We start from the raw sequence: 9,477 nt of genomic DNA on the forward strand, positions 1-9,477 counted from the left end.
CTATTTCCCCTCCTCCCCCTCTCAATCGACCCATCTCCCACCTCCTTTCCCATATTCCATGGTCTACTGTCCTCTCCTTTCAGATTCCATCTTCTTAAGGCTTTGCCACTGCTACTTATCATGTCCCAACTAATATAATCATTCCTACTAACCACCCCCCAACCCTACCTGCCTAATTCTCACCTGGATACACCTATCACCCAACAGCTCTTTCTCCACCCCCTCACCTTACTGGCTTCTCTCCTCTTTCTTTCCTGTCCTGATGAAGCGTCTCAGTCCAAAATGTCAACACCTTTTAAGTGTCAGGCCAGATTGGAAAGGTCAGGTACTTTGAGGCCCGGGACCGTGAGTAAATTGAAGCAACAGGGCCCGGGTCTGAGGACAAGGTTTGGCTCATTGAAGCAACGAGCCAGATTGAAAAGATCAGGGGGTTGGGGCTGGAGGAGAGGGATGGGCCATTGTTTAGCTCAATGCTCCACAAGGTTTACTCGTTTTTGCGCTGAAATGAGGCTGTGGCCTGCAACTAACGGGCTTCTGGATTGGCTGCAATGATGACTGACTTTGAGGCTGTGGACTCATTTTCATGAACTTCAGTAATGAATGTTATTTGCTTACTTTTATTGCTTGCACAATTTCTTTGTTTTGTGGCTACTTGTAATGAGACAAGTCTCAAAATTGTACAGTATATGGTATTCATACTTTGATAGTGTACGTACTTTGAACTGTCTGCCTAACTTTTTAGCTATGTTAGGTTAGATGATTTCTGGAGAGAGTTAAGATGGTGCCAGGTGGCTACCTCTTTGAGCTCATCTGCAGAAACAGCTTAAATCCTATCTTTAATATCTCTTTGTTTCCTTTTCAAGGTGGCTGGGGTTCTATCGAGGTCCTGATCTCCACTGGCACTCAAACTGCATTTTTTTTTACAGCAGATAAGCTTCCCGCTTCTGGAGCTCGATGGCTGATCATTTTCCGACATTCTCCTGGCACAACTTGGAAGATGACTCCTCCCTGTGAACGACCAATTCCAGGCCGGTGTTGCTGACTTAAGGCCAATTTATACTTCTGCATCAAATCTACGCCATAGCCGCGTACCCTACCCCGTAGCCTGACACGCACCTCCCCAAAAATGTAACTACATGTTGTGGCGACACAGACTGCAACAGCTGTGATTGGTCCGCTTGGTAGCATCGCATTTCCTCCTACGCATTTCCGGTTGCTTCTTCTCATCAAATTGTCATATCTACCTGTCGACATCCAAAAATATTTGAAATGCATTTCCTCGTCCATGTCTCTCAGTGGCCGGACAAGCACAGAAAATTCACCCTCCTTCTGCCTCAATCCGTTCAATGGTCGTACACAGTATCTCCTCCAATGTCTTCCCTCTTTTCTGCGTTGCAGTAATTTCAATAAAAGTAACTATTGTTCAACATTTATTAGCTCCAACTCCAACGTGATGCGCTCAGTTTCAGTCGCCATTGTTTGAAGTACACAAAGAAACTCAACACAGTGGCATGGAAACCCCACCGCCAACTAGCGTTTTGGCGGTGGATTGCAGAGCGATGCGGACACACCAACGCACAAGTATAAGTGCTCACAACGGCGTGGGCCATTTGCGTAGGCAACAGCATAGAGACTACTCAGAAGTATAAATCAGCCTTTAGACATTGCGGGAGAAGGAACATCAGGATTCACTGTCTCGAATCTACAGACGGAGGTCTCTAGTCAAGCAATCCCACGCTCTCTCTTTCTCTGGTGGGGAGAGTTTACTGCCGATTCTCAAGTCAGAGAATCTCGGAACGAAAAGTGACACGGCAGACTGTAATATCATAATAGTGACCATTAGTCTCCCTTTTCACTGTGAAATGGGGGACATCTCTCTGTCTCTTGTTAGTCCAACTGTCGAGTGATCAATAGTTTCTGTTGCAGATCATGGTCTCTTTTTGGGTGCTTTGCTATTGCTTGGAGGGTGGTGGGTGCTGACGCTCTTTTGTGGGGGAGGTTGATGTGTTGATGCTCTGCTGCTGCTTCATTCTTTTGGGTTCTTCTATTTCTCGTAGACGTCTGTGAAGACTAAGCAGATCACAATGCATAAGTTTCCAGACAAAATTATCTCTGACATGTGTCATGAAATTTGTTTTGCTGCAGCAGTACAGTGCAATACATTATAATACTGTAAGTTACAAGAAGTATATAAAAAATAAATAGTGCGAAAAGAGAGCAAAATAGTGAAGTAATGTTCATAGGATCAGATATCTGATGGTGGCATGGTAGAAACTGTTCCCAAAATGTGCGTTCTCATCTAAAGTATATCAACATGTCTTCATGATGATGCTCACCTTCACCCGTGGCTCTATCAGTTGATATGTGGACCCAAAATACATGGGCACCAATTGTCACTACGTTTGTTTACCTGTCCCTGGTTTTGCTGCCCTGTCCCTGCGTTACTCCCCTGAAAACAGCAGATGGTCTTACACTTCTGAAGAATCAGAATACCTTTCTGCTGAGGTGGGCTGAGCATTTTAACACCCTGCGTAATCAGGACTCTGACGCAAACCCCACCATCCTGGACGAACTGCCTGAACTTCCTCCTATCCATGACCTCAGTCTACCACCAACCTTCCAGGAGGTTCTATCAGCTGTCCATTCCCTTAAGAACAACAAGTCCCCTGGCACTGACAATATCCCTGCTGAGTTACTGAAGAATGGAGGGTACATGTGTATGCACACCCTCTACCAGTACATCACCAAGGCCTGGACTGATGAGAACATCCCACAGCAATGGAGAAATGCAAACATCATTGTCATTTATAAAAGCAAGGGCGGCAATAGTAGGGGCATATCACTCCTTCCTATTGCTGGAAAGGTCCTGGCTAAGGTGATGCTTCAGAGACTTATTAGCAACATCACTGAGTCAATGCTTTCTGAATTGCAGTGTGGATTTAGGAAGAACAGGAGCATGATCAACATGATCTTTACAGCCCGGCAGCTTCAGGAAAAGTGCCGGGAGCAACATCAGGACCTGTGTATGGCCTTTGTCGACCTCTCCAAAGCATTCGACACTGTGCAAAGAGAGCTCTTATTGGATGTCCTCCTTAGGTTTGGCTGTCCCAATAAATTTGTTAACACCCTCCGCCAGTTCCACGATGGGATGACTGCTCGGGTGACACATAGGAGGACAAGAGTCTGAGCCCTTCTTTGTATGCACAGGGGTGAGGCAGGGGTGTGTACTAGCCCCAGTGCTCTTTAACATCTTCCTCTTGTGTGTTACCAAGCTTCTCCACAACAAGATTGAAGACAGCACTGGTGTGGCAGTGGACAACAGATTAGATGGCAACCTCTTTGACATCAGGAGGCTCCACGCAACCACCAAACTCCGTAGAGAGCGGGTCCTGGAGCTGCAGTATGCAGACAACTGTGCTCTTGTGGCCCATACTCCAGAGGATCTTCAGACTGTCCTTGCTGTGGCGGTGAGAGCATACAGCAGGATGAGGCTGACTGTCAATACCACCAAGACAGAAGTGGTTTGCCAATGGAGTACCAGTGTCCCACCCACTCTACCTGCCTTCACTGTTGGTGATGAAAAGCTGTCAGGAGTGCCATCTTTCAAATATCTGGGGAGCATTCTCTCTGAGAATAGCGGCATTGACAACAACATCCAGGGCCGCATTAAACAGGCATCAGCTGCCTTTGGGAGACTTCAGCGTAGAGTCTTTCAGAACAGGAGCCTTCATCCCTCCACAAAGGTCGCCGTATACCAAGCGGTCTGTGTCACCACCCTCCTTTATAGTTGTGAAGCTTGGGTAACCTATAGCCGTCACATCAAGTCCTTGGAGCGCTTCCACATAAGCTGCCTTCAGCGCATCCTGGGAATTACCTGGCGTGTGCAGGTGCCTCACACTGAAGTACATTTTTCAGGACCATGATGCTACCTGAAACAATACAACAACTACACTGAAATATGTAAAACAACACAAAACTACACTAGACTACAGACCTACCCAGGACTGCATAAAGTGCACAAAACAGTGCAGGTATTACAATAAATAATAAACAAGACAATATGCCCAGTAGAGGGTGGTAGGTTGGTATCAGTCCAGACTCTGGGTATTGAGGAGTCTGATGACTTGAGGGAAGAAACTGTTACATAGTCTGGTCGTGAGACTTCGGTGCCTTTTGCCAGATGACAGGAGGGAGAAGGGTTTGTATGAGGGGTGCGTGGGGTCCTTCATAATGCTGTTTGCTTTACGGATGCAGCGTGTGGTGTAAATGTCTCTAATGGCGAGAAGAGAGACCCCAATGATCGTCTCAGCTGACCTCACTATCCCCTGCAGGGTCTTGCGATCGAGATGGTGCAATTTCCGAACCAGGCAATGATGCAGCTGCTCAAGATGCTCTCAGTACAACCTCTGTAGAATGTGGTGAGGATGGGTGTGGGAGATGGACTTCTCTCAGCCTTCGCGGAAAGTAGAGACGCTGCTGGGCTTTCTTTGCTATGGAGCTGGTGTTGAGGGACCAGGTGAGATTCTCTGCCAGGTGAACACCAAGAAATTTGGTGCTGTTAACGATCTCTACGGAGGAGTCATTGATGTTCAGCACAGAGTGGTCGCTCAGTGTCCTCCTGAAGTCAACAACCATCTCTTTTATTTTGTTCACATTCAGAGACAGGTTGTTGACTCTGTACCAGTCCGTTACCTGCTGCACCTCCTCTCTGTTTGCTGACTCATCGTTCTTGTTGATGAGACCCACCACGGTCGTGTCATCGGCGAACTTGATGATGTGGTTTGAGCTGTGCGTTGCAGCACAGTTGTGGGTCAGCAGAGTGAACAGCAGTGGATGAGCACACAGCCCTGCTGGGCCCCATGTGCAGTGTGATGGTGTTGGAGATGCTGCTTCCAATCCGGACTGCAGGAGTATGTGCTGAGGAATGCACTACCTCTTGATGCTGCCAATGCTACTGTTCTTTTCTTTAGTATATGTTTTTATTATGAATAAAATTTCATTTTGAAGTACAGAAATAAAAATCCTCCTATAGATTCTGTCCAAACCACTGAGTTCCTCCGGTGTTGCATGTTGCTCAGATTTGAAGCATCAACAGTCTTCCTTGTGTCTCCAGTAAAAGGAAATCTTGTATTCTTGATAAAGGCTTTGGTGGATCATATTGACCTCAGTGATATGTCAAAGTCATTATCATAGCAGCAGGAATAGAGCCAGGAAGGTTTTATGCAAAGTTAATGGAAGAGATGGAGCAACACACATAAAAGTTGCTGGTGAATGCAGCATCTCGAGGAAGAGGTACAGTCGACGTTTCGGCCTGATGAAGGGTCTCGGCCCGAAACGTCGACTGTACCTCTTTCTAGAGATGCTGTCTGGCCTGCTGCGTTCACCAGCAACTTTTATGTGTGTTGTTTGAAATCACAGCATCTGCAGATTTCCTCGTGGAAGAGATGGAGTTGGTTTTCTCAATAAAATGATCATATTCTTTTCAGATAACAAAATATCTGCTGACAGTTTTAATTCTGAGTTAGGTGGATATAATGCCCCACATCAAATGGATACAGGGAATCAAAGCCTAAATCCATTATATGTTTCACCAGTGCAGTCCAATTTCTCCCCAGCATTCTTTCAGTGGTAACTTGTATGAAGACACAGATAATGGCCAGGAGATGGAGCAATTGCCCTGTATGTCTGACTGTGCTAAGTTTACAAGTTAAGTTTACAATACTAAAGAAGAAAAGATGGTGGAGGACTCCAGCATGATCTGTTAATATATGTAGTTGAAGCAATTAATACGTGAATCAGTGCAAAAACACTGTGTGTGTTTGTGAAATCCTCTTTGTAGGCAATGCTTTGGGATTGAGGATTCAACTGATTTGCACTCTTTCCATTTCTGTGAATTCCAAAATCTACTTGGAGTGGAGACACAAGATACTACAGATTCTAGACACTGGAGCAATAAACTGCTGCAGGAACTCAGCAGGTCGGGCAGTATCTGTGGAGGTACAGGGCTAGTAAATTATTCGGTTGAGACCCTGATGTACAGTGTCTCAAACCAAAATGTCAGACATCTCTCAGGCACTACAAGTCCTCTTTGAATGATCAGGCTTGGGGACCTGATCTTTTCCTCAATCAGTCAAAGGCTGCACTAGTGCTCTGAAAGTGAAAATGAACTTCATCATCAATGTCTACCTTTGCTGAGAGGTGATTTCTAAGATATGAGAAGTAGTTCACATTTTCCAGCGTTTTGCCACGAGATTTTCAGTAGTGTGTATACTCGTTCACTAAAGCATATTAGAGGACAGGCCTTATTATCAATATCCATGAGATAAAGATCTTCTACCAACTTTCCACTATTGTACTAGTTAGATATTAGAACATAGAAATCTCCCGAAGATTGACCTGTTGATTGTTTTAGGGATTGATTGAGAATTAAATATTGGCCAGGACATTGGGATCATTTCCAATACTGCTGTGGAATCTTTCATATTCCCCAAGGAGCTCAAATGAGGCCTTGGCTTAAAATTATTTAGAGGAAGTTCTTGAACTGTGACTAAAGTCTAGGCCTATGCTTACTCTGGTGTGTGACTTGTCTTGCCCTGCACAGCTCATTTAATCTTTTCCCTTGATCTGCAACATGACAATCCCAATGGATCAGTGGTGAGAATATGGTATTTATCCCTGGAATGGTTGAGGAAAATAAGCGGATATGTATAAGGCAATTAGATAAACACATGAGGGAGAAAGGATCAGACAGTAAAGTTGATAGGTCAAAATGATATTATAGCAGAGGGTTCATTTGGATAGTAAAGAATCTATGTATTTCGGCCAACTGGCCATCTCTGTTACATAAATCTATGTATGGAAACCCTTCTACATGAGCCACATCCTTAAACTTCTCATTTTCCCAAATCTATTAGCCAATTTGAAGATACCCAGTCACAGGAATCTCTCTTTCAGTATGTCTGCAGCAGGACTTTTACCAGACCCTTTGCATTTTCTTAAACCATGATCCAATCAGACTGCAGATATCCTCGGGAATCAATAGACCATGGAAATCCTCAGCAATGAGTTGGCCACAGGTACGCTCAGGATTTGTGTATCACAGTTGTGGTTCAGGGACAAGTGGGCCACTGGTTTCCTCAGCAGTACCTGGGGGTTACATGTGTCCTGTTCAATGGATGTGTGTGTCCTGGATAAGAACATAGAACAGTACAGCACTGGGCCAGCCTCTCAGTCTGTATTGTTATGCCACTCAGTGCCAATTAATACTAAATGTCTTGCTGTGTATCATCCATATCCCTCACAACACCCCCTACCAGTGAAGGCAGGGGTTCCTTACACCTTCTTTACCCGCGTATCTGCTTGTTTAACTACTTTCAGTGACCTATGAACCTGGAATCCAAAAATCCTCAGTACCTGAATGCTATTAAGGAGCCTACTATTAATTGTGTACTTTCTCCTTTCATTTGATTTTTCAAAGTGTAACACCTCACATTTGCCCAGATTGAACTCCATCTTCCACTTCCCTATCCATATCTGTAATTGATCTATAGTTAGTTAGTTAGTCCATTACCCTACTAGGGCATAGGCCACTGACAGTAGCTCACTACGGTCCTCTGTTCTGGACCAGTCTTTCAAATTGTCCTGAGATGCAGCCCATCTTCTTGGTGTCAGCTTCAAGGTGTGTCATCAGGTGTTCTTTGGCCAGCCTCACTTCCACTTTCCCTGGGGATTCCACATTATCACTTGCCTAGTGACATTGGTACTTTGCTTAAGCAACATGTGCCATATTCATCCTCATCTTTTCTTTAATTCTTCTTCTGCTGATAGCTGGTTTGTTCTCTGCCATAGATCAGTGTTGCTGATACTTTTGGTCAGCAGATCCAGAGGGTTTTTCTCAGACAGCTATTAATAAAGTCTGCACTTTCCTGCTGATAGTCTTTGTTGTCCTCCAAGTCTGTGACCTGTGCAGAAGAACTGACTTCATGTTGGAGTTGAGCAGCCTGATCTTAGTGTGTTGTGACAGCCCCTCGGGGCACCAGATGTTCTTGACTTGAATGAAGGCTGCCCCAGCTTTGCCGATCCTTGCCTTGGCATCCATAATGGTGCCCTGTCTGTCAATGACACCACCCAGGTAGGTAAATGCTTCTACCTCCTCAAGTCAACCTCCCTCGAGGGTGACTGGGTCAACACAGGTTAAGTTGATCTTGGGGAGTTTAGTTTTCCCTTTGTGGATGTTAAGGCCAACTTGCACTGATTTGGTTGCCAGGTCTGTTGCTTTTTCCTGCATCTGTTTGTGGTTATGGGACAGGAGAGCTGTATCACCAGAGGTCCAGGCCATCCAGCTGTTTCCACAGGGTCTATGAGATCCCATTCCTTTTCCGTGGTGTAGATGTCTTCATGATCTATTTTATTACCTAAAGCAGCAGGAAAGGGAACATGAGGCACCCTTGTCTGCCTCCGATTTTAACCTGAAAGCTGCTGGTGAACTATCTGCTGCGGTTGACTGTGCAGGACATTCCCTCGTATGAATTCTTGATTAGCCTGGCCATCTTGCCTGATACTCCATAGTGCCATAGGATTCTCCACAGGGTCTCTCTGCCTATACTGTTGAAGGTTTTTTTCATAATAGAACTAGGTGCCAAAAAGAACCAGCAGGAAGAATGGATCTCAGCTAAAATGTTGCACAAGATTGAAGTGAGGAGGCAGAAGAAAGCAGCCATGAATAATACCAGGACTAGAGCTGGAAAGATGAAAGGACAAAAAGAGGATGCAGAGGCTCACAGGGCAGTGAAGAAGACAACAAATCTTTAACCTTGTTCAAGAAGGGCAGCAGAGATAAGGTGGGAATTCTGGACAGTGGGTCTACTGCCAGGGAAGTTATTAGAAAAAAATTCTGAGGGACAGGAGGATAGTGCATTTGGAAAGTCTCCATTCCTATTATAGGAGGAGGCCCTGTAAAATCAAATTGAATGAATTTTTCAAAGAGGTAACAGGCTGCATCTGGAGTATTGCATTCAGTTATGGTCACTCAGTTATAGGAAGGGTTTGGAGAGGGTGCAGAAACGATTTACCAGAATGACGCTTGAATTAGAGTGCATTTACTATAAGAGGTTGGGCAAGCTTGTGTTGTTTTCTCCAGAGTAGCAAAGGATGTAGGGAGATCTGATAGAGATTTATATGATTATGAGAGGCATAGATAAAGTAGATAGCCAGTATCTTTTTTATCTGGAGGTTGAAATGTTGAATAGCAGAGGACATGTATTTAAGATAAGGGGGGTAAGTTCAAAGGAGATGTGTAAGCAAAGTCTTTTACAAAGAAGTGCTGAGTGGTTTGAATGCCCTGCCAAGGGTGGTGGTAGAGGTAGAGAGTGATGTCGGATGTTGTATTGTGATTGGAAGCCTGTGACTTGGAGTGCACCATGGGGATCAGTGCTGGGACCTTTGCTATTTGTTATTACCATTGACAATTCTGATACA

Source organism: Mobula hypostoma, chromosome 21 (genome assembly GCF_963921235.1).
Source record: "Mobula hypostoma chromosome 21, sMobHyp1.1, whole genome shotgun sequence".
Lineage (NCBI taxonomy): Eukaryota > Metazoa > Chordata > Chondrichthyes > Myliobatiformes > Myliobatidae > Mobula > Mobula hypostoma.